Raw genomic sequence first — 27,924 nt, 5'->3', positions numbered from 1 at the left:
TTGCTTTATAGAACTACTGCAAAAATAAACTGTTGATATTCTACCTTGGCAGATTTTTAGCAGTGTCTTGGACAGGGGTCCAGTGAAGGTTTTAGGGCCTGGTTTTAGGTAAGGGCTTGATTAAGACTGGGAAGATTAGTGAATAAGAGTTAAGGATTAGAATAAGAGATAGGATAGGCAGGATTTAGAAGTGTCTTGAAGAATAAATGGATTTTAATACTAGCTATTGTTCTAGAGAGGGGCTATTTACTCCAGTAGTAAATTGAGGTATAGGGATTCAAATAAATGTATTTTTGAAAAGTTCCTGAAACAAACAATAGATTCCCATTAGTAGATGATAGCATAATTCTTACATAGATTAGTATTCTAACATAACCAAGTGATGTCTTCTCAAATTACTCATTTATGCTAGTTAAAAAAGACAGTTAAGTAAGCAAAAAGAAATCATGATTAACAACAATAACATGTCTCTCTTCTTTAGCCTAACTAAACAATCCCGCTAAAGTATAGCAAAATGTGTGTGTGGGGGGGGGGTTATTATAATTTAGGCTTAGGTAACATCAAGGAAGAGAATACAGAAACTATTTGATATCATTTACTACTCCTCTACCCACCCAAATTTTGCATTAGAACAATGTAGTTAAATATTTGTTAATAGTGCAGGGTTTTGAGGTCATATACTTGCCAGTTACATTCATTTAGTGATGCTTTGGCTTAAAAGGACTAAAAAATAGTAAGCAAGACTCTGATAATTTCTGAAAATATCTTACTAGCTTTGGAAGTTTTATAATTTTGTCCTATTAACTCATCATTAAGTATTTAAGGGGAGCAGATTTAGTCACCCCAAAATATGCTTCTTTGCATAGGTTTAGCTTGAGCTGATAATTTTTTTTTTTATAAACAGCAGACACATGAGAAGCTCTGAAAACCAAGTAGAAGTTACCCTTTTGTGAGAGAAAATTACATTTATGAGGGAAATTCCATTTGTAAAAGTGTCTCCCTTTCTGCACAAGGAAGAGGAAGAGGACTAGGTCTCTAAATATCATCAATGGAAAAGGCAAAAAACCAAAATCTGCACAAATTTACCCTTATTTACTGTGATTTTCCTGACAGCCTCCCATAATTGGCTCCCCTATGCCCCCACACGTTTTTTATCTTTAGCTGGTAATGGTATTTAAGGCGATGGCTTGGGATAGTTTGGACTTACTGTTTTCCTGGATACAGCTCATGTAAATAAGAAGAATTTGTTACAAGGTTCCATTTGTTTTTCTCTTGTTAATCTGTCTTTTTTTTTTTTTAATATAGGGGGTTTCTCAGCCAAGAACTATTTTTAAAATCCATAGTGTTGTCAAATAAGTGTCAACTCTTGGAAAATGTCTAGTTATTGAGACTCTGAATGTAGAGCTAAGGATTTATATGTCTCCTTGATTTCCCCTTCAAAGACATACTTGAGGGTTGGTCGCCCATGGAAGTCATGTTTCCAAATAATTTTTCACTTGACACTCAGAACAAGCATACTCATTGCTTAATTAAACATTAAGAATACCAGCATGAAATCCTCAAGACCTAAAGGTAAACCCAAATGTGGACTTCATAATAGAATTTCAAACTCTGTAGGATGAAGGTGGGAGAATTTAGAAGCAGAAAGGAGACAGAGATTATCTTTTTCCACCAGGCATAAGTTTACTATTAAATAAAAATTGAAAAATTCTTTAATCAAACAGATATTTATTGAGCATCTATTATATGTTAAGCATAGTTCTGGGTGAGGTGCAAAATAAGCTAATGTGCTGCTCATGGAGTTTATATTCTAACTGAGTCATAGAGAAAACAAACAAATTTACAGGTTGCTGCATAATGCCACAGATGGTGGTGAATGCTATAGAGCAAAGAAAAATAAAAAGGAAATTGAAAGTGAGAAGAGAAGAGAATGAAACCAGAGGAAATTTATTTTATTATTCTATATTTCTTCTCCCTTAAGCTCTGTGTTCTCTCATCTCTGTTTCTCAGTGTCCAACTAGACATATTGTACCTCTTGAATTAACCCATCAGTTGTCTTACTGGTTGATTTTTATTTTTCATAATTGTGTCAGCTCATTTTATGTTTTGGGAAATTTCTTAGTATGATTTTCCAATTCTTCTTTCATCATTGTCTGTCATATTTTTAATTAGTAATGACCATTGCAATTTGTTCTTATATCTTTTCCTTTTCAGTCTATTCTTGCTTCAGGCTAATATCTTCTCAAATATTTCCTGGGAACATCAATTTTATATATTAATTATAATATAGTATATATCATATATATTAATTATAATATATTTGAAGTTGTGCTTTCTGAATTATTACTATTTCCGTTGGCATCAGTTGTTTCATTTGTTCATTTCAATCTTAATATTTTTGTCCAAAGATTCTTGATAATTCATATTTATGGACAAAGTACTTGGTTGATTTATACATTTAGCTTTTGAGGTAGGTAGAATAATGGGTGTCTGGAAAATGTCCATGTAATAATCCATGGAATCTTGAATAAGTGATATCACATGGCAAAGGGAAATTAAAGTAACAACTAGAATTAGGGCTCCTAATTAATTGAGTTTAAAACAAAGGTAATCCTGGATTATCTAGTGGGTCAAATGTAATTACAAAGGTTTTTAAATGTAGAAGAGGGAGGCAGACAAGTATGTTAGACTGATGTCATGTAAAAAACCTCCACTGCCCCTTGATGACCTTAAAAATGGAAGGAGGTCATAAACCAAAGAATGCAGGTGAATTCTAGAAGCCAGAAAAACAACAACAAAACAAAGAAACCAAAGTCTCCTCTAAAAATCTATACAAGAAATTGCTGTCTGATCAAGGTAGATCATTCAGTTTTTTAGAATATGTTGCTAATTTTAAATTGATGGTGAATGCTGCTCTGCAGTTAACAAAAGTGAGAGTAGAGGAGTCAAAACCCATTTGGTGTGAATATTCTGTAGATGCTGGGTAGCAGAAAATTTTGTTTAATCTTTGTTATTTTCCACCTGCCTGTTGTTTTCAGCAGTCACCAAAATCTCCAATATTCTGACGTTCTGTCATCCTTTCATATATTTAGAGTTTTGTCCCGTTTGTACATTTTTACTGTTATTTTATTCCATGATATTTACAAGTGGAAATATCAAATGTAAAGTTATATGCCCAGCCATCCAACTAGAAGTAGAAATAAAATGTAGTTTTTATATTGTTTTCTTTCCCTAGAAGTAACCACCACTAGAATGAAAACTAATAGCTGGCTGCAAGAGCTCAAGAGTTGTTAGAACCTTTTTGACCAAATGCTATTCAATACTAAGAAAATAAGGTGAAGAATTTCTCTAGGCTCATCTATCTCAGAAATTGCTTTTATTTTAGAATCTTAGCATCAGAGACAATGTTGCACTAAGTGACGGCCACAAAATACAGGGCTGAGGAAGTTGGTTTTGCTTTTCTTGCCTTGAGAAACTCTTAGAGTGACACTTGCAATCTCTCTATATGTGTGATTACCTATAGACCATAGATTTCTCTGCTGTGACAACTTTCCCGTCCCAGCTCCTTCCATATTCCTGTAGATCTTACAGCATCTACCTGATAACAGGATCTACACATCTTCAACTTGCACATAAAATCTAGCTTTATAATGACTGACCTAGCTTGTCCTCTGTGATTCTGTTTTTTTGTTATAATACTTAACCATTCACAAAGAGAAGTGGCAATCCCCTTAAAGAATTACTAGCTGGATGACTTCATCATGTCACTAATAACTAATCAATAGTTCGGGGGCATATTTATATAGACATTCTGAAAAAAAAAAAACACGAATAAAACCTATTCCCAATATTTCTCCTGATTGCAGACTAATCTCTACCCCTGTGAATAATATATTTTAATTTTAATAATGGCAGAAAGGAGAGCCACACCAACAGAACTGATCTAGATTTTACATATGCAAACAAAACCTTATTTAGACTTAGTTGACTTTGCACTAACTGCCGTTCCTTGATTTTCCTCTTTCCTCCATTTTTATGGACTCTGAGTATTATATATACTTTCCTAAGAAAATTTTTTTTGGCCAAAGGCAATTTTATCTCCCCAAAGGCCATCATGTCAAGTTCTAGAATAAATTCATCCACATGCCTTGGGACTTCTGAAACCAAACATTCCTATGAACATATCCCACCTAACTTAATTATGCTTGGCAAAAGAATATTTATTTCACCTAATCAAATGAGTATAATTATAAATAGCTAAGATTCACCCTCAAAATAAACCAGCACCTCTGGCCAATTCAAACAATTATAGAGTCAAATTCTTGATTTTCAACCATGTAAAGCCAGACAGGTTAAGTCTGCCTGCCTGTCAGTGATGGACCTGAAATGTCAAAACAACACTTCATAGATAAGCCTTGGTAAGATGGGAGGGCATTGCTCTTCTAGCCAGTTAATAAAATAACAAATACACTAATTCCTACACAAAAATGGTAATGCTAATTAGTCTTTTAAATCAGACCCCTTTCATTGTGAAATTACATGCACATTTTTCCAGCAAAGTCTTTGAAGAATTGAGGATCATTATCTCATGACTCCAACACACGGTAAAGGTACAAATGATATGTTGGAAGGTAACCTTTGGAACAGTGAAGAGTGAGAGTTGACTGTCTCCTTAACAAATTAAATTTTTATGGAATACTAATTAGAAAAGGATCTGATGAAGAGTACCCAACTGGCAGAAGCAGGGAAGAATGTTCCTGCTATTCAAACTCAGTGCCTAGTAACAGAGTTGTCTCCTCCATTAAAAGCCCCTAAATGGAAAAGAAAGAAAGACAGAGAGACAGACAGACAGAAAGAAAGAAACAAAGAAAGAGAGAGAAAGGAAGGACAAAGTCCTCTGATAAGAGAAGTTAAAATTCTTTGTTTGCCTCGGTGGTTCCAATATGTACCTTTATACTTAGAGTGAGAGCACAGATGCAAGTTGGCTAACAGGAATCTTTGCTGAGTTCCTGTCGTGGCTCAGCAGAAACGAGTCCATGGGATGACTAGTATGGAGAGAATGTGGGTTTGATCCTTGGCCTCACCCAGTAGGTTAAGGATCTGGCATTGCCTTAGGCTGTGGTGTAGGTCACAGACATGGCTTGGGCTTGGATCCCTCACTGCTGTGGCTGTGCTGTAGGCCAGTGGCTGTAGTACCCATTCAACCCCTAGTCAGGGACCTTCCATATTACGAGGGTGTGGCCCTAAAAAAAAAAAAAAAAAGAATCTTTGCAATAGTAAGGAACTACAGTTAATTGGCTTTTCAATGTATCCAGCTGTACTGTTGTTGAAACAATTGTTGATTTTTGGAGAGGATAACTCTAATAAGAAGTTTAAGATAGAAAAAGGAGTATGTGTGATGTGTAAATATTGGGGGGGTGGATAATGTTGAGTAAAAGAATATATCTTAAAAATGGTAAGGACAAAAGAACTTTGAAATATATTTAAGAACTTAAAGAAGGTTACCAAGAAGTACCATTTCTTGGAGATGACTCAATCAGCTCTTATGATTTAAACTTAGTTCCTATCAAATATCTGTAGAAAGACCCCTAAACAAAAAAGCAACTATCATAAGAAAAAAATGTATCATTCCCATTGTGGCTCAATGGGTTAAGAATCCAACTAGTGTCCATGAGAATGGGGGTTCAATCCCTAGCTTTCGTCAGTGGGTTAAGGATCTGGCATTGCTGTAAGCTGTGACATAGGTCACAGATGCAGCTTGAATCCTGCATAGCTGTGGCTGTAAGCATAGGTCTGCAGCTGCAGCCCTGATTCAACTCCTAGCCAGGAAACATCCATATCCTGCAGGTGTGGCCCTAAAAAGAGAGAGAGAGAGAGAAAAGAAACAAATTGTTGAAATCTTACAAAGGCTAAGGAGATTATCCCCCTTGGAGACAAGAAGCCATTTTCTCTAAACTATAGAAGGAAAGAAAAAATAGCAGTTCTCTCAAATAGGAAGCAGATTCCATAAATTGATAAAGATTCAGCAATTGCAGCATCCATGTGTGAAAAGCACTGACCAGTAATCTTGAGCGTCCATGTGACATATGTGTGACTGTAACATGTGAATGAGCAGACATTGTTACATGGAATCAATATTAAATGAGTACACTGTCCCAACAAAGATTTAAACCAACTCTCCCTTTTCAATTGCAGTTTAATTTGTTTCAACTCATAGTGTCCTTTCTCTTGGAACTGATTTCCTAAAGAAAAAAATTAGGATAGCCGTGGTCTCATTGAATGAATACTTTTAACATTGAAGGCATTTCTGGAAATGTCTCTAAACTTCAGAAAACTCTAAGGGTTACTGTGCATTATTGGTGGCAATTAGATAGTAATGATTAGCCCTCTTTTTGGAGGCAAATATGATTGGATTACATTGACAAGAAGAACCATTGTGACAGTAGTTTTGGTTACTGAATCATTTTAATAGCTGTTATTTTCGTTTTCTACATAAGAGAATGAATTCTTTCTTTACCAATGAAGACTTGTTCTCATCCATAATATTACCTTTGTCTCCAGAGTAGTCTGTGACTTTTAGACCATGACAGCTTCATCAAAGTTTCTCAGATTGTATTTTTTTCCCCTTGCTTTCAAGAGCAGGGGATTCTTACTTACTTCTAATTGGAATTGAAGCTCTATGCTACCCAGCTGTATCTGACAAAGTGGACACTGTGATCCCACTAGAATTAGAAATCTGTCCCTTTTTTCCTCTTTCCTTGCTAGATTCAAAGACTAGAATTAGATGCCTTATTTTTGGAAATAAGGGAAAATACTAAAAGATGGATTCAGGAATGGCTTAGGAACTCATACTTCATAATATGATTGAACCATTGCAAAACTCTTTTAATTCACATGTAAAAGTTCCAGACTCTCCCCCCAACTCCCTAACCCATCCCCATTGAGCCTGAGAGTGGTTTTGAGGATCCCCAACATGATAATATTCTTTATAAAGGAAAGATCTTGGTTACAGACACCACAGTTAACTCCCAAGGGTTTCCCTAACCTTTGGATCTCATATAAAAACAGAGTTTCATTTCAGTCTTTATTTTTTTCAAAAATCCTTGAACTCATTATTTGATTGGGCTACCCCCTGTCTATATGGCTGGCTACATACCAGGGATAGGAACACAGAAGAAGCAAAACCAATAATGGGGAAATATCATTTTATGCCCTCTTTCAAGGGCAAGGTTTTTCCACGGGCCTTATGTTAACATATAAAAATAAAGATGCTCAAATAAGTTTTCCTATAATATAAGCTTGTGCCCCAAGATGACTTCCTATTTCCATCTCTATAAAAGTGTCTAGTGAATTTTTTCAAATAATTTTTATTTTATGCTCAAATTTTTTAAGAACATGAAAGTGAAGCTAACATAACCCACAGTAAGCTCTCTCTTTACTCCCAAATTTGCTGTAAATAGGTATGTACATACAGAATAAAAATTAAACATAAGTAAGAGCTTTAAAGTTTTGTTTAAAGCTTGTTGGCCTGTTTTCTTTCTGAACTGATATTTCAGTCCTAATACAGGGTTCCAATCAATCAATGACTCACTCAAAATATAAAAAATGTGTTTTTTTTAAATCACAGAAGCTACAGTGAAATGTCAATAAAAAATATAGTTAATTGTTCTTGCTGCAGTTTGTGTACCATTAGCACTAAACTTCTGTTTTTTAGTAGAGAATGGGTTATACTTATCCTTTTAAAGCCATATCCAAGTACATAGCAGTGCTATTCACTATGGCTAAAAAGGCAAAAACAATCAACAAATAAATGGATAGGGAGTTCCCATTGTGGCACAGCAGAAGTGTCCCTGAATTATATACTCTAAAAGGCTTAAATTTTGGTTATGTGTATTTCACTTCCATTTTTAAAAAATGAAGAAAACATAAAGAAAAAGCAAACACACCCAAATAGGTGATTTCTCTTTCAAGATGCTTGATTCTCAAAAGACAGGCAACACAAAACAGCAACCCAAACCTAGTATGTTAGGTCCCCTTTTGTTCAAGTGGAAAATTTGTAACTCTGAGAGCCTTTAACCCAAGAAGACAGAGCATATCTTGATCCTCAAAGATGATCCAATAATTATAAAAAAGCTCTAGTCTAACAAGTTCTGGATTTTAAAAATTTCTTATCAAATGTACTCCATTTTGGTGTCCCTAGGACCATGGCCCCTTATCTCTAATTTCATTTCATCAATTCTGATCTGGGGAACTCAAATTGTTCCTTTTAAATCACTACTACTAATCATTTCATATTGATGAATTTATTCATCATCAGGTTTTTAATAAATGTCCCATGAGGTGGTGGCAAAGTAGTGAGCAAAGCAGAGTCCCTGCTCTCCCCGTTTTAATATTACCCTGGAGGAATCAGAAAATCAACCATAAACAAGTAATCAGTTATTCTCAGAAAAAAGATCTGTGTTATGGAGAAATGGAAACTTGATAATAGAATGACATTAAATACAGTGTTTAGCCAACTCTCTCTGGAGAGATCATATCTGTACCGGGAAAATGACTCAAAAGATCAAATACGCAAAGGTCCAGAGGAAGAGCATCCGGGGCGGCAGAATAGGAAACCTCGGTGTTGTGAGAAAAAAATAAAGTCAGCATGTCCCAGGAGTTCCCGCCGTGGCGCAGCGGAAATGAATCCGACTGGGAACAATAATGTGCGAGTTCGATCCCTGGCCTTGCTCAGTGGGTTAAAGATCTGGCATTGTCATGAGCTGTGGTGTGAGCCACAGATGCGGCTCAGATCTGGCATTACTGTGGCTGTGGTGTAGGACAGCGGCTGTAGCTCCAATTCGACCCCTCGCCAGGGAACCTCCATATGCTGTGCGTGCAGCCCTAAAAAAACAAAGAACAAACAAACAAACAAAAAGTCAGTATGTCCCGGGAAGAGAAAGAAAGCCAGAGCAACTAACTGGAAGTTAATGAAGGAAAAAAAAAAATAGAAGATAAGGAGAGAGACTAAATAGAAACCAGATCTTATAGGCCAAGCTTAGAAGGGGTATTCTAGGTGAAGCATTATTCTTCCCATGATAACTGGATGGAGGGGAATAATTACTAAATCTTATAATTCTTTTGTGCTCTATAGGGTCTAGAGAAAGAAATAAAGGGCAAGGAATAGCATATTTTAAACATCTGCTATACACAAACCCCGTAATTCGACCTGTGATTTGCTTTAAATAAGTAGGGGAGAAACAATATAAACTCTAAATTCATATCAAAGAGTCCATTCTTCCTTCATATGACTTTCTTTTATTGTATCCTATATTCTTATTTAGTTATTTACTTTTTATGGTTGCATCTGTGGCATATGGAAGTTTCCTGGGCTAGGTGTCAAATTAGAGCTGCCACTGAGGCCTAGGTCACAGCCTCAGCAACACCAGATCTAAGCTGCACCTGCCACCTACATGCATCTTGCAGCAAAGTCAGATTCTTAACCCACTGAGTGAGGGCAAGGACTGAACCCACATCCTCATAGATACTATGTCCGGTCCTTAACCTGCTGAGCCACAACAGGAACTCTTGTATCCCATCTTTTGACTGGTCGCATTCGGTTTATTTAATTTTTCATTTTGGGGTTCCAGGCTACACTTCAGCCAAACTTCCCAGCAAAAGGCACTGAACTGCTGTTATTTCATTCAGACCATGTAGTTCAGAAAATGAAAGGCAGTTGATTTAAGAGGAGAGCAGCTGCCAAGTTTTCCACTGATGACAAAGGGTGGTTTTTTGCCGAGTGGGTGCTCTCATCAGAAAGTTCAGAGCCTCTGTTTTCAGCCGGCTGGAGGAAATGGTCATTACATGTAGAACCATCCTTGTCACTACTCCACTGCACATTTTATTCTCAAGCCGCTTCCCCAGAAAGCTCCATTTCAGCCAAGCTCAGTAAGTAAACACTGACACGCTTGGGATAAGTCACCTATGTTGTGATGCAGGGAGGATAGCCTTCAGAAGGAAATTAACCATCTGAGAAAAAGACTGACTTCATGTCTGATTTGGGGCCTCTGGATCCTTTCTCTCAAACTGGAGAAGATTACATATTTATTTTAAAAAACAGAACATCATGACATTTTTTTGCGGGGTGGGGCTGCACTCACAGCCTATGGAAGTTCCCAGGCTAGGGGTCGAATTGGAGTTACATCCGCTGGCCTACGCCACAGCAATGCCAGATCCAGGCCGCCTCTGTGACCTACACCACAGCTCACAGCAACATGGGATACCTAACCCAGTGAGTGAGGCCAGGGATCAAACTTGCATCTTCATGGATACTAGTGGGCTCCTAATCGCTGAGCCAAACAAGAACTTGCCATGGCATGTTTTCAAAATGGATTTTAAAGTGACTGTGGGGGTGATGATCTTGCCAATATGTGAAGTCAGTTGGAGGCTGTATTTCAGTATAGGAAGGCTCGTCTTGCCTTGCACTAATAGTTTAGAAAACCGTACGCCATCTGAGGGAGTTAATTTTTATACACTGTTTTTATAGCAAATATACTGCTGTAACTGCGTATTGTGAAATAATTTCAAGGAATTCTTTCATGCAGATGAATTAAAGAGTTAAAGCTTATTTTCCCTTCCATTGCTGGTCACCCACCAAGCCTCCGTCAGCAGCCATTAGTTACCATTTGATGTTTCTTTCTAAATCTTTTCATATACATGCAAAAAGGCATTTAAATACACACTCCCACACACACGTACACGTTTTTATGTTATTATTTTTGAACATCAGTTGGAATGGTTGTCTACTTCATGTGAACATATTGTAAAGATTTACCTAGGAAAGTAAATATAAACATAATTTGTTCTTTTAAAAATGTGTTTGAAATTTCCAGAAGTGGGTTGTCCATAATTTAACTTGCTAATTAATTAATCTTCCATTGACAGATATAAAAATTGTTTCAAATTTTTCTTCTGGCAAGATTTCTTACAGCATGATTCTATATAATTTTTCTCTCTGTATAAAATTTAAAACTTGGAACCCAAATATGTCACTATAACCATACCTAAAATTTCATTCTGTTTCTAATTCAATGTAATTAAAATGATTCTATAATGCATATAAATTTCACATAACAAACAGGCCAAAACCACATTACGCATTATTAAAATATGTTGAAATGGAGTTCCCTTTGGGGCTCTGTGGTTAACAAACCTGACTAGTATCCATGAGGACGTAGGTTCAATCCTTGGCCTTGCTCACTGGGTTAAGGATCCAGTGTTGCCATGAGCTGTGGTGTAGGTTGCCCACGCGGCTCAGGCATTGCTGTGGCTGTGGTGTAGGCCAGCAGCTATGACTCTTAGCCTGGGACCCTCCAAATGCTGTAGGTTCAGCCTTAAAAAGTTTAAAAAAAAAAAAAGTGGTAAAAAAATGTTGATATGTAAAACTCCTTTTATAGAAATTCCACTTTTAGATCATTTTAATTTTTAATAAATGTACTTATTACAAATACTTTTTTACTTATGTTTCATGAATATAATGACTTGGCCTGAAAAGAATTAATACAAATCATTTACATGAGAATTTTTTTGTGTGTATTACTATAATATTAAGGTGATGGGAGATACTGGGCAGTCCAATAAAATGAGAGAATTTTGTTCAGTTTAGCAGCAGATGGGAAAGTTATATTCCCCAAACATTTTCCAGATAGGTGCTGGGTCATCTATTAAAAATAAAACCAACTGTTTATGAAAATAAGAAGTATAAACCACAAATACTACCAAATAAAGAAACAAAAGCTCACAGAGTGCACTATCACAGTCACCAGAAAAATAAACTTAGGGCTTTTCTTTGCAAATACCAAGTTCATAGGGATCTAAAGCAAAGGCAATAATATATTGTCCTGTTATAATAATGATAACAATAATAATTACAATAATAAATTTAACTAGAAAAATATGTTTTGTAACTTTTATTAGAGATTTAAATTACAGAAAATTTCAAAAGTTTTAAAAAGTTAAAAAAAAAGATTAGCGTGTTCTACCAGTACTCTTCTCAGATTTTTTGGTAATTATTTTTCTGTCTAGAGGATCTGTCCATTGATGTGAGGGGGTATTAAGGCCTCCTACTATGACTGTATTCTCATCAATATCTCCCTTTATGTCTGTTAATATTTGTTGTATGTATCTGGGTGCTCCTGTATTTGGGGCATATATGTTGACGATAGTAACATCCTCTCCTTGGATGGATCCCTTAATCATTAAGTAGTGTCCTTCTTTGTCTTTCTTTATGTCTTTTGTTTTAAAGTCTATTTTGTCTGATATGAGTGTTGCGACTCCTGCTTCTCTGTCATGTCTATTGCCGTGAAGTAGTTTTCCCCACCCTTTCACTTTCAATCTATATGTATCTTTTGTCCTAAGGTGAGTTTCTTGTAGGCAGCATATTGAAGGTTTTTGCCTTTTTATCCACTCAGCCACTCTCTATGTCTTTTGATTGGGGCATTCAGTCCATTGACATTTAATGTGATAATTGATAGATGATTATTTATTGCCATTTTGAACCTCGTGTTCCAGTTGATTCTATGGTTCTCCATTCTTCCTTTCTTTTTTTTTGGTTGGATGGTCTCCTGGTAATTATTTTTCAAAATTAAATATTAGAAATATGTTCATATTATTAAAACATATATAAAAATATAACATGAGCAAATACATTTTTTCTTCTCCCCTACCTCCAGCTTTTCTGTGCCCGTGAAAATCATCCATAAGAGAAAGATTTCCTTTTTTTTTTTTTTGTCTTCTAGGGCCGCTCCCGCGGCATATGGACCTCCCAGGCCAGGGGTCTAATCGAGCCGTAGCCACAAGCCTACTCCAGAGCCACAGCAATGCAGGATCCGAGCCACGTCTGCAAACTATACCACAGCTCACCGCAACGCCAGATCCTTAACCCACTGAGCAAGGACAGGGATCGAACCCACAACCTCATGGTTCCTAGTCGGATTCGTTAACCACTGCACCACGACGGGAACTCCACAGAAAGATTTCTTTATTCTTCAAGAAAAATAAACAATGGCATAGAACAATATTCAATCATACATACAGGGATACACACAAACATACAAATCAAATATATAATTAAATGCATTGTTTATGTATGTATATGGCATTTTTTTGTTGACACAACAAATACTATGATTTACACAGGAATGTTTTAAAATCCTTCAATGTGTCATGCTAGAGCTCTTTCCAATAAGAGCAGGTAGGTCTATACCTCAAAAAATGTTTTCCCTTTAAAATAATCTCCTTTTAAATGAAACGCAATAGAATAGTTGCATAGATTTTGAGAACAGCTTATAGTTTTTTAATACAATGATATGAACATGTATGTACCAGTCAGATTTGCCATAGTCAGATTTGCCATACCCAGAAGATTACTCTAGTCTTTCTCTATTCAAATATTCCCTCAAAATTCACCACACATTTGATTTCTATCTAGATCATTTGCTTTTGTCTTCTTCAACATCATATAAATCGTATCATTCAGTATGCATCTTTTTATGTCTGGCATCATTTGTTTAATATTTTGCATCTGAAATTCAGCCATATTTTTACATGTAACAGAAATTCATCTTTTTAAATTCAAGGTATTATTCCTTTGTAGAAATAGATCACTATGTATTTACTTTATATTAATCAACATTAGGGTTATTTCCAGTAGTTAACTATCATGAATGAAACAACTTTTAATATATTTTTTAGGTCTTTCAGTGAACACAGAAACCTAACTTTTGCTATATATATAATATATCTTAGTGGGATTACTAATTCTTGGGATATAGAGATGCCTGTTTTGAGAAGATACAGGTATTTTTTTTTTCAAAATGGTTTTAACAATTTATGTTCCCTTCAACAATATATTAATTTAGTCCATATCCTTGTCATCTCTTGATAGTCTCAGTTCTTTTAATCGTAATTGTTTTGATGGATATATAGTGTTATCTCATTACAATTTTAATTTATATCTCCATGGTGACTAAGTATGTTGAGCATTTTTTCATGTAATTATTACTTACCTTGTGATGAATCTGTTCAAGTTTTGGTATATTTTGTACTAGGTCGTATGTCTGTTTCTTACAGATGTGTAGGCGTTTTTATGTATTCTGGACACAAGTTCTTTCTGAATACATGTAATAAGAAGTACCTCTTTAAATTATTTCTTAGCTCTTCATTGCCTTCTCACATCTCATGATTTCCTTCTAAGTGAATTTATCCACTTCAGGAATACATATTTTATTACCCTCTGTGAGAGAAACTCAGTAGCCAATTTCTTGAATCCTTCTGTTTCTCAGATTATAAAGAAATATGATTCTAAAGGTCTCATTTTTTCTCAGTAAATATAATACTAAAAATTAGTATGACATAATTACCATGCATATATCTGACAAAGAATTTATAGCAAGAAAATATAAGAAAATTACTTGTTACTAAATATGAAAAGAAAAACATCCAGTTTTCAAAAATGGGCAAAAGAGGAATATGAGTACGTCAAGAAAGGCATTATACACTTGCTTAGTAAGAAAATAGAAAGATGAGGAACCTTAACTTAAAACCACAATGTGATGCTAACTCATACACAGTTTTGTATTCTCACCTGCAGTGTGTAAGAACTCCAACTTTCTCCGCATCCTTGCCAACCTTGGCAGGCATGTGGAGCAAGTTGGAGCACTTTTACACTGCAGGAGAGAATATAAAATTCTGCTATCACTTTGCAAAACAGTTTAGACAATTTCCAAATAGTTAAATGTGTACTTACCAAAATAGCCAGTGTTCCATGCTCAGAAGAATGAAAACAGTCCTACCTAAATACATGATTTCAAAGATTCCTAGCAGTTTAATTCATTTAACTGAAAAGCTGCAAACAACCTAAATGCTTATGGATAGGTAAAAAAGATTAGCAAAATAGTCGACTGTCATGCAATAGGATGCTACCAAGCACTTTAACAGGGGAAAAATACTAACATATAATATCATGGATAAATATGAAAATATTCACACTGAGAAAATGAAGTCATAACCAAAGAGCACATATCATATGAGTGCATTATGTAAAATTCTGTAAAGTGCAAACTAACCTGTAGTGACATAAAGCAAAGCAGGGGTTTCCTCAAAGATGGGTTGGAGTATGTGATGGCTGAAAAAAGGCACAGAAAAATTTTGGAGGAGATAGAAACGTCCTGTATCCTGGCAGAGAAGGTATTTTCACAAGTGTATCATTCATCAAAACTCAATGAATTGTACACTCTCATTCATCCAGTGTAGAGTATGGAAATTATACTTAAATAAACTAGGTTTAAAAAAAAGAGGTTGAGAAGAAGATATTACATTAACATATATGAGGGACAGATGCAGAAATGCAGTTGAGATTTTCCTTTCAAATCATGAACAAATATTTGAATAAAATTTATATTAATATATTTTAAAACCTCAATGATGTGAGCTATTTTCTAGAAAAATACACATGTTCAAATCAGCCCAGATAAATTAGAAAACATGATCACTCTCTACCATTAAAGAATTTGAGAACGTTGGCATAAATAGACTCAAAAGTCATAAAACTCAGTCAGTTTTACAAGAGAGTTTGCAGGTATTCAAGGGTGAAAAATACCCATTTGTATACAAAGTCATCTGCAAAAGCTAAGAGAATTCAGCAACACTAAACCAGCTTTAGAACAAATACTAAAGGAACTTCTCTGGGCAGAAAAGACAAGGCCACAACTAGAAACAAAAATACCACAAATGACAAGGCTCACCAGTAAAGGCGTATATACAGTAAAGGTAAGAAATTAAAAAATACCTGGGAATAAATGAAAACAAAGATATGACGCTCCAAAACCTATGGGATGCAGCAAAAGCAGTGCCTAGAGGGAAGTTTATACCAATACAAGCCTACATCATGAAACAAGAAAAAGCTCAAATAAACAACCTAACTTTATATCTAAAGCAACTAGAGAGAGAAGAACAGACAAGATATAAAGTTAGCAGAAGGAAAGAAATCATAAAGATCAGAGCAGAAATAAATGAAATAGAAATAAAACCATAGAAAAGATCAACAAAACTAAAAGCTGTTTATTTGAAAAGCTCAATCAAATTGATAAACCTTTAGTAAGATTTATCAAGAAAAAAAGAGAGTGGACTCAAATAAAATTAGAAAGGAAAAAGGAGAAGTTACGGTGGACATCACAAAAATACAAAGGATCATAAGAGACTACCACATACAACTATATGCCAATAAAACAGAAAACCTAGAAGAAATGGACAAATTCTAGAAAAATACAATCTTCCATGACTAAACCAAGACAAAATAGAAAAGATGAACAGACCAATCACAAGTATCAAAATTGAAACTGTGATTAAAAACCTTCCAAGAAACAAAAGTCCAGGACCATATGGCTTCACAGGCAATTTTTATCAAACATTTAGAAAAGAGTTAATACCTATCTTTCTGAAACTATTCCAAAAATTGCAGAGGAAGGAACACTCCCAAACTCATTCTATGAGGCCACCATCACCCTGATACCAAAACCAGAAAAAGATACCACAAAAAAAGAAAACTACAGGCCAATTTCACTGATGAACATTAATGCAAAAATCCTCAGCAAAATACTAGCAAACTGAATCCAACAATAAATTAAAAGGATTGTACATCATGATCAAGTAGGATTTATCCCAGGGATACAGGGGTTCTTCAATATCCACAAATCAATCAGTGTGATACACCATATTAACAAACTGAAGAAGAAAAACCATATGATCCTCTAAAAAGATGCAGAAAAAGCCTTTCACAAAATCCAACACCCATTTCTAATAAAAACCCTTTAGAAAGTGGGCATAGAGGAAACCTACCTCCACATAATAAAGGCCATGTATGACAAACTCAGAGCTAACATCATTCTCAATGGTGAAAAACTGAAAGAATTTCCACTGAGATCAGGAACAAGACAAGGATGTTTGCTCTTGCCACTACCATTCAACATATTTTTGGAAGTCCTAGCCACCACAATTGGAGAATAAAAAGAAATAAAAGGAATCCAAATTGGAAAGGAAGAAGTAAAACTATCACTATTTGCAGATGATATGATACTATACCTAGAGAATCCTAAAGACTCTACCAGAAAACTGTTAGAGCTCATCAATAAATTTGACAAAGTTGGAGGATACAGAGCTAATACACAGAAATAGACTTCATTTCTATATGCTAACAATGAAAAATCAGAAAGATTAACTAGGGAAATAATCCGATTTACCATAACATCAAAAAGAATAAAATATTTAGAAATAAATCTACCCAAAGAGACAAAAGACCTGTACTCTGAAAACTATAAGATGCTGATGAAAGGAATCAAAGATGGCACCAACAGATTGAAAGACATACTATGCTCTTGGATTGGAAGAATCAATAATATCAAAATGACTATACTACCCAAGGCAATCTACAGATTCAGTGCAATCCATATCAAATTACCAAGGACATTTTTCACAGAAGTAGAACAAAATAGTTTTAAGTTTGTTTGGAAGTATAAAAGACCCAGAATAGCCAAAGCTATCCTGGGAAAGAAAAATGGAGCTGGAGGAATCAGCTCCCTGACTTCAGACTATACTACAAAGCTACAGTCATCAAAACCATATGGTACTGGCACAAAGACAGAAATGTAGATCAGTGGAACAGAATAGAAAGCCCAGAATTAAACCCACGCACCTACAGATAACTAATCTATGACAAAGGGGTCAAGAATATACAATGGCGAAAATACAACCTCTTCAATAAGTGGTGTGGAAAAACTGGACAGCCACATGTAAAAGAATGAAATTAGAACACTTCCAAACACCATACACAAAAATAAACTCCAAATGGATTAAAGACCTAGATATAAGACCAGATACTACAAAACTCTTAAAGGAAAAACCTAGGCCAAACACTCTCTGACATAAATCACAGCAGTATCTTCTCAGATCCAACTCCTAGAGTAATGACAATAAAAACAAAAATAAACAAATGGGACTTAATTAAACTTAAAAGTTTCTGCACAGCAAAGGAAACTCTAAACAAAATGAAGACAACCCACAGAATGGGTGAAAATATTTGCAAATGAATCAACTGACAAGGGATTAATCTCCACAATTTATAAACACCTTCTGCAGCTCAATACCAAAAAATCAAACAACCCCATCAAAAAATGGGCAGAAGATTTAAACAGACAATTCTCCAAAGAAGACATACAGATGGCAAAAATCACATGAAAAGATGTTCAACATCACTCATTATTAGAGAAATGCAAATCAACACCTCTATGAGGTACATGAGGTACTGCCTTACACCAGCCAGAATGGCCATCATCAAAAAGGCTACAAACAATAAATGCTAGAAAGGGTGTGGAGAAAAGGGAAACCTGCTACACTGTTGGTGGGAATGTAAATTGATGCAACCACTGTGGAAAACAGGATGGAGATTCCTCAGAAAACTAAGCAGAATTACCATTAGATCCAGCAATCCCACTCCTGGGCATCTATCCAGAGAAAACAATGACTCGAAAAGATACATGTACTCCAGGGTTCATTGCAGCCCTCTATACAATAGCCAAGACATGGAAACAACCTAAATGTCCACTGACAGAGGAGTGGATAAAGAAGATGTTGTATATATACACAATGGAATATTACTCAGCCATTAAGAGGAAAGAAATAAGGGCATTTGGAGCAACATGGATGGACCAAGAAATTATCATGCTAAGTGAAGTCAGTCAGACAATGAGACATCAACATCAAATGCTGTCACTTACATGTGGAATCTGAAAAAATGACACAATGAACTTCTTTGCAGAACAGATACTGTCTCAAAGACTTTGAAAAATTTATGGTTTCCAAATGAGACAGGCTGGGGGGTGGGGGGATGCACTGGGGGTTTGGGAAGGAAATGTCGTATAATTTGGTTGTGATGATCATTGTACAACTATAAATGTAATAAAATTAATTGAGTAATAAAAAATTTTAAAAATCATCTGGAACAAAAAAAATGTAGAACGTTGAAAAAAGAAAATGATTCAAAATTCAAAATACATTCAAACTAATGTATTTCTTTAGAATAAGAGAAAGGAAAAATAATATGATCAACTAAGTGACAAAAACTCATAAAATTATCATGTTTATTAAAAAATTACTCAACATGCTACTAGTAGTAGTGTAGAATTTCTTAATAAACAATAAAACATACCCCAACATCCAGCTTAATGGTGAAATAAGTATTCTTCATAAGACTGGAAAATATTACAAGGCTCACTATCACTGCATATATTTGATTTTATAATGAGTATCTTATTAATAGCAAATAAAATTCTTGTGATTGGACAGCATGACAAAATAAGGTGATAAGATTGTTATTTACATTTGATTCCATTATTTACTTAGACAATAGAAGAGAATAAACTGAGAAGTATTAGCTCAAATAGTTTAGAAGAATAGAAGGATTAGAAAAAAATATAAAAATCCCACTCTTATACATCAGTAGTAATAAACTAAAAATCTTACATGTTGTCATAGAACATGTGGCATAGTTGTCAGAACACTATGGTTCTTGTTAGAAAAACAGTGTTGTTACCTAGACTTAGGAGGCGAACTTTTCCAACCCCCACTTCCCTTGGAGGATAAAGCTGTAGCCCCAAACCTATTTCTTACCTTTCACTTTGTCTTTCGCTGAGTTCCTTCTGTGGGGAGACATGAAGAACCTGAACCTCAGTGAGTCCAGACACAGGGTGAGTGATTCTAAGTTAAAACCATGGGTTTAAGTCCCATTCTTGGTTTAGGTTGGGTTTGGGTACTGGCACATGAGTTCAAGTCCCAATCTGGGTTTTGGCTGGGTTCAGGCTGTTAGTGCTGTCCATTTCAATACCGTTTGTGTTTAAAAAAAGAATGTGATTATCTACAAATGGATAGAAACATTTTTATGTGAAAATATAAAAATACTTTAGAGAATATAATCAAAATCATACTAATGTCTTTTTCTGGAAGGAAGGGGATGTGAAATTTGGTAAATGGTGTTAGTAGCACTGTGTATATTTTATGTCTCAGTAGAAAAAAGACAGGAAATGAATATACTAAATTATTATCAGTATTATTTTATGATAGCAAAGCTTTGAGTAACTTTTCTTGCTCTCAATTTTCCAAACTTTTATGAAAATGATCTATTCAACTACATCACTTGAGGTTTTGTCAGGAAAACAGAAAACTAGGAATTTCAGGCAGGAAGTTTAATTCAGGGTTTCGTGGCTTACACTTTCACACGTTCCTTGGAGAGGCTAGAGGAGTATACATCTGGTAAAGCCATTGATTGCAGGAAATATGTCAGTTGTAGAAATCACAGGAAACTCTTGCCTGCCTCAGAAAAGTGAGTCACAGGAGAATTTTCCAGAGCCACTGGAAAGCCAGGCATCAGCCATCTGCAGAATCACCTACTAGACAATGGCAGAGATGCTACACTGTTCTCCAGATCTCACAGGAGTGTGTCTCCCTGACAGATTCTAAACCTGAACTCCACTGACAAGAGATTCTGGGAAATAGAGTTTCCAGACTTCCATCCCTTACAGAAGTGAGTGGGAAAAAGAGGAAGAAATGTTTCATGTCCAAACACAAACTACCAAGAGAACAAACCAAAAAGACAAATGAACAGTATATGCCATGCAATACTATATCTTACTGCTCTTACAGAGATAAAAGATGCAAGTACAGAGTGCCTCCAGAAAAGAGCATGAGGCCACTTTGAAACACACGTTGCAGCTGGAATTGAGCATAACCCTGACTTTGCATAGTTAGTGATTCCTTTAATTAAAGAGAAAAAATGCCGGGACAATGTACACATGGATGGTGAGAATAAGAGCATCTCAATTTATTGAGTATCATATTGTAGTCACTTGGATATCATTTTCATTAATCCTCATAGCAACCCTATGAGATGGATGTTATTACCCTCATTTTTTTTAGATGAGGAGAATGAGTTAGAAAAAGGATATGATCCTTACCCCCAAATAACCTGGCGACATTGAAATGAGACTGCAAGTGGATCTGACTCCTAATCAAAAACTCACATCCACTCCACTATACCAAATGGCTTCTTTGTTTAAAAGCCTTAGTTTGGGAGTTCCCGTCGTGGCGCAGTGGTTAACGAATCCAACTAAGAACCATGAGGTTGTGGGTTCGATCCCTGCCCCTTGCTCAGTGGGTTAACAATCCGGCATTGTCGTGAACTGTGGTGTAGGTTGCAGACGCAGCTCAGATCCCGCGTTGCTGTGGCTCTGGCGTAGGCTGGCAGCTACAGCTCCGATTAGACCCCTAGCCTGGGAACCTCCATATGCTGCGGGAGTGGCCCAAGAAATGGCAAAAAGACCAAAAAAATAAATAATAAATAAATAAATAAAAGCCTTAGTTTGCAGTGGATACCAATAGGATTGAGAACTAAACTGAAAAACAAAACAAAACAAAAACAAAAACTACAAAGCAAGCAAGCAGTACCAGACTTAGAGATGAAAATAAACTGGATGAGCCAAACACAGAACTAGACCTTTAAGTCATAGTGGTATAAATATTACTAGTGAGAAACTATTGGAATTATATATATATATATATATATATATAATGTCTGATTGTATAATATTGTTAAGACAATTTTTTTTCCAGCAGCTCTCCTTTCCTTTTCCAATAGTGATAAAATATTGGAAATATATATATATGTCTGATTGTATAATATTGTTAAGACAATTTTTTTTCCAGCAGCTCTCCTTTCCTTTGTCTCATTTAATCCTCACAGGGACTCTGTGTGTTAGTTTTCTAGAGATGCTGTAACAAAGTCTCCAATCTGAGTGGTTGAAAACAGCAGAAATTTTTCCTCTCACAGCTCTAAAGGCTATAGGTCTAAAAACAAGTTTTCAGCGGGGTCTTCCGCCCTCTGGAGGTGGTAGCGAGGACTGCAGTCTTTGTCTCCAGTTGTGATTAAGTTTGTCCTCATTCTCTGATTTAGGGCCCCATCCCTCCAATCTCTGCTTCTGTGGTCATATTACCTCTTCCTATGTCCTTTGTATCAAATTTCTCTTTGCCACACTTTTATACAGACACTTGCCATTAGATTTAGGGCCCACTCAGGGTGATCTCATCTCAAGATTCTTACTTTAATTACATCTGCAAAGAATTTTTCCAGTTAAGGTAACATTCACAGGTTCTGGAAATCAGATGGTGGACATGTATTTTGGGTATTTTGGAGGTCAACTATCCAGCTTACTTCCCTCTAGAAGGCAAGTATCATGATTACTATTTTATTAAGGATAAACTAAAGCATTTTGGGATTGAGAGATTCACAGTTTTTCTGTATCAAAATCAGGTTTAAAGTCTGCCTTTGTCAAACTCCAAAGCTTATTATATGAAATGCCTTTTAAGGGTTCTGATCACCGATTAATTCCAGTGCATGCTGTGTGTTTAGTTTTGGGGGAAAGTTTCTACACCTCTGACATCAGCTCGGTATCCTAAAATTCAACTCAGTTCTGACACTATCTACATGGAAATGCATCCCACCCTACAAGTTAAGGACTGAGTCCTACAAGTCCCACTCACACTGCAGATGCCCAATACAAGTCCACATTGTTAGCTATGCTTCTGACCCACTAGTAAAGATTGGAGGTTCTAATAACCCCCCCCTCCTTCGGTTTGATTAATTTGCTAGAGGAGCTCACAAAACTCACAGAAATATTTCACTTACTGGGTTACTGGTTTATTTTAAAAGGCTATAACTCAGGATTAGCCAGATGAAGGAGTTAGTTGCATAGGGCAGGGTATGGGGGAAGAGTCATAGAATTTCCATGCCTCCCTGGGAGAGCCATGCCTTCTGTATCTGCATGAATTTACCAACCCTGAAGTTCTCTGAATCCTGTCCTTTTGAGTTTTTATGGAGGCTTCATCACAGAGGCATGATGGATACAATCATTGGCCATTGGTGGCTAAGGGATGGGATAGGTGGGATTGAAGTCCTTGTCTCTGATGAGGAGAATAACTTCAACCCTCTTGTTACAGGAAAGGTACTTTTCACAAGGGAGATTTATCTTTTGTTTCAGGAGGGAAAAAGGAGGGTCAGAGTGTTCTTCTTGTACTGGTTTTTTTCTCAAGTACTTTCATTCAAAATAGTCAACCTGCCAAAATAGCATATTTTGGAATGACATATTCTAAACCCTACAGCCACAATACCAAAGTTTTATTTTAATAAACAGAAGAGAGCTTATAAGATATAGTTTACCCTATTTGCTTGAGTAAATAGGAATTTTATTATTGTTTATTTGTATTTTTTTTCTCTCTGGTTATGTATCCTCTGAAATTTTACTATCCCTAGTGATTCTTTTCTGTGGTAATTCACGTTTAAGTCTAAGTGCTTATTTCCAAAACACTGATATTCAAAGGAGCCATTCTGGAAGAATGATTCTGTCTTTATTTAAAAGTCTTTCATCAACAATTTTGGTTTAATGGATAGAAAAAATATATGAACTGGAAAAAATACAAGGAAAAAAAAAGGAACAAGGAAAGAAACCCAGGGTTAATAGTGGTCAGCAAATTAAAGCTTGTCGTATGATGAGTACATGAAAAGCAATCAGCAAAGGCAAACAAAAGGAATGTAATTTTAGGTATGTTATCAACATATCAATAACTGGATGGTGGAGCCAGAAATATCATACTGTGTGATCAACACAGCAAACAATTCTCCTTGTCGGTTGTTTTTTTTTTTTTTAAATGCTCCCTTTTCCCAGGACTTTAGTATAGAAGAAAGCTTCCCAGAAATGAAAGACATCCACCCCATTCTTGCCCCTACCCACTCTTTTCCCAGAAATTTGTTTACATTTACAAATAATATACCAGCTATAATAAATCTTATGCCGCAAACAAGTTGTGCAAATAAAATTAATACCCCCATAATAAAATGTAATTTCTAGTTTAAGCCCTAGGATTTGAAAATTCAGACTTGACCAATGCAAGGATGCAATGTTTTAAGAGTTCTCCCTCTTGACCTACCTTGTATAATCTTTTAAAGCCTCCTGGGAGCTATCTGATGGCTGTAGCATTGGATAGGAAGTTATTTCCCTGGCCCTCAGTCATTGCCACCTCCCCAGGCTGAAATATACTGCAATAAGTACTATCTCTTTAAGAAACATTTTGTCATTCCACATAAATAGCTGAGATAACCTGGGTTCCATCTGTTCTTTAATCACTGGTCTACAGCTACCTTAACCACCAGGCCTCTCTGCTCTGGCTCTCTCTCAAGTACTGCTTTTCTTGAGCATTTGGGTGGCACATCACAGTTCTCACACTCCACTGGAGTTTAGGGAGTACTCATACATCACAGACCATTTGCCTGTATATCTAAGGTGGCCCTCTCTCTATCCTTGTTCCTAATTCATTCTGTGCTTGCAGGTACTCTGGGAGGCAGGCAATCTTCCTGCTTTCTCCCAGTGTGTCCCTTGCTCTTATATCCTCTGAATCTAATGAAGTTTTTGCCAGCCTCCTCAATTTCTCACCCTACCCCGGTTGGAAGGCAGGGCACAGGATCCGTTCTCTGAGTCTTCTTACTCCTCCAGTTAGCCTAAAATGTTCTCTCTAACATGGATCAGAAAATCTCTGTTATCTTTTGTGAAGGGCAAACATAAAAATCTTCTGAATCCTGTAGGATTTAGGAAGGTGAATCCTAGTAGTTCAAATCTGTGCATTTACCCTTATGTTCATTGCAGCACTATTCACAATAGCCAAGACATGAAAACAAACCAAATGTCCATCAACAGATGATTAGATTAAGAAGATGTGGTATATACACACAATGGAATACTACTCAAAAAAGAACAAAATAATGCCATTTGCAGCAACATGGATGCAACTAGAGACTCTCATACTAAGTGAAGTAAGTCAGAAAGAGAAAGACAAATACCATATGATATCGCTTATATCTGGGATCTAATATACCACACGAATGTTTCCACAGAAAAGAAACTCATGGACTTGGAGAACAGACTTGTGGTTGCCAAGGGGGAGGAGGAGGGAGTGGGAAGGTTTGGGAATCTGGGGTTAAGAGATGCAAACTATTGCCTTTGGAATGCATAAGCAATGAGATCCTGCCATATAGCACTGGAAACTCTATCTAGTCACTGGTGATGGAGCATGATAATGTGTGAAAAAGAATGTGTGTGTGTGTGTGTGTGTGTGTGTGTGTGTGTGTGACTGGGTCACTGCTGTACAATAGAAAATTGACTGAAATTTGGTTGTGATGATTGTTGTATACCTATAAATGTAATAAAATTCATTAAGTAATAAAAAAAGAAAATTGATGGAACACTGTAAACCAACTATAATGAAAAAAATCATTAAAAAACAAATTTGTGCATTTAAAGTTATTTTTCTCCTATTTTTTTCTGCTAAAGCCTATTGTCATATAATTCATTTCAAAAATCAACTTAAAAAACCCAAAAACCTATCCTCCTATGGGGATGGTTCTAAGGGTATAAACATTTGTCAAAACTTGTTGGGCTGCACATTTAAAAAGAGGACATGGTACTTTATGTAAATTACACCTCAATAAAGTTAATTTTAAAAAGGCAATAAAACCTCAATGTTTAATAGGTAAATCTCTCTTTATTTGTTATTTTCTCTCTGGCAATTAGTAGAGAATACCCTAACCACTGGCTTAACTGTGGAATGTAATATTTGAGATAAGAGGAGGTAGAAAGGTAAAACTCAAAGTAATACCCTAAGCAATAATGTTAATGACAGTAATAATAGTGGGATGAAAACTAATACCTATAGGTGCCTGTGTGCCAGAAAACTGTTCCTATCAGTCTTCATCATAATTCTATAAAATGGGTATATGATGAACTAGGTTTAGAAGATTAAGAGAAGTATGTAAGATTACTAAGGTTTTTTTTCTGGCAAAAATGATTTAAAAGCAGACAATCTAATATCTGATTCCTCACTTTTAATTACTACCCTATACAAGTATTTAAAGCTATTTTTTTCTAGTCAAAGCAACAATTATAATGCAGATGGAAATAATGTTGAAAATATGATGATATGGGCAATTTTTAACATCGATACTAGTCAGTCTTATTGTCTAACCTGAATTTTACCCGTTTATTGCTCACAAAAGTCTTATGATAATGTTATCGTTATTATCTCCATATTAAAAATGGGAAAACTGAGGCTCAGGGAAGATAAAATAACATGCCTGAAATCATACAGTGGAAAAGTATTACAAGTGAGACAAGAATCTAGGTTTGATTGGCATCAGAGCTCACTCAACCACTTTGATTTAATTCTCTCAACAGCTTGTTTTTCTCTCTCTTTTTAAAATAAGCACATTATTTCTCTTGTTACGGTGTTTGGATCCTGATACTGAGTAATTTAACAATATTCCATTATTGTTATTCATTTGAGGTCATTAACTAAATAATAGAAATCACTGCTTTTTGAGAAAAGTACATGCTGTCATCCTCTACAAAGATGGGGGCTTAGAAAATGGAAGGAAAAAAAAAGGAAAAATAGAACTCACCCCTTTCTGAACTCTGGTTGGTATGAATGTATTCAACTCCATGTGCACACTCAGCTCTTAATCTCTCTACCTCCTTCTTCTCTCTCTATCAATAGATGTGTTCAAGGTATGTGTTACTGATTGTGTTGTCTTAAGACTCATGAAGATAAGAGAAGCTGGTAGAGAGCAGGGCCCTCTTTTACAGCTCCCTTTTGTTCCTCTGCACTACCTGTTGAAAAGTAATGTTTTATAACTACTTCCTGGATCCACAAATGCACGTACACTCACAAGTAGTCACTTACTAGGCTCCCACAGGTTCTTAGTACTTAGTGTGAAAATGCATTGCTCTACAAATTCAAGAGTCTCAGGGAAAAAGGGAAAGGTGAGTCTTATGAACTAACTCCAGTTAGGAAGTTCCCATCATGGCTCAGCAGTAATGAACCCAACTAGGATCTGTGAGGACATGGTATGATCGCTGGCCCCACTGAGTTGGTTATGGATCTGGCATTGCTGTGAGCTGTGATGTAGGCTGGCAGCTGTAGCTGTGATTCAACCATTAGCCTGGGAACTTTCATATGCCAAGGGTGCTACCATGAAAAGAAACAAAAACAAAACCAAACAAAAAACAAAAAATAACCCCAGTTATGCTGTCCAGATCTTTGCAGATAATCCATTCTAGTAGCAAAGAAATGTTGGCCATGGTTTGAAGCTCGTCAGGATGTCAAGTAAACAGGAATCAATGATTAGACCTTCAGGTTGAACATGTACCTTTGGAACTAAGAAATTAGGGAGTCCTTGAGGGTAGAATAAGGTAAAAAAGGAAAGCTGGGAAATCCAAGTTGAGCTTTGATGATCTTCAGGCAGGCATGAAGTGAGAGGCAATGGCAAAGCTTCATTTAAAAGTTGTATTTTCAGAGTTATTTTCTTCAATACTGCTTAACACTGTAATTTTATTAGCCACTGGACTGAGACAAAGATGATTTCAGCAGCTCAGTGTAAACTGAACATGTTTTAGCAACTCCCAAGAAAAGTCACTGCATTCTAAATGACATGTTGCCACACACACAGCATCAGAGAGAAAAATCATTTTGCTTTAGAGAGAAAATCATGCTCACCTAAGAATACTTAGTATTTACATATTATTGGAAAGCTCTCCATAGCCTCAAGGCTAAGACCCTTTTGTCCCTCTAGTAGTTTTATAGAAATTTTGTAACGCTGAAAATGTTTAAATGATTTAATTTTGTTTCAAAATGTGAAAAACTACCGGGATAAATGGTTTTTCCAGTTACTGCTATTAGTATAAAAATGCATCAAATGTATAAAGGACATATGTTTACATGTTTAAATTAATATAATTT

Source organism: Phacochoerus africanus, chromosome 4 (genome assembly GCF_016906955.1).
Source record: "Phacochoerus africanus isolate WHEZ1 chromosome 4, ROS_Pafr_v1, whole genome shotgun sequence".
Taxonomy (NCBI): domain Eukaryota; kingdom Metazoa; phylum Chordata; class Mammalia; order Artiodactyla; family Suidae; genus Phacochoerus; species Phacochoerus africanus.
This window is presented reverse-complemented; position numbering follows the sequence as displayed.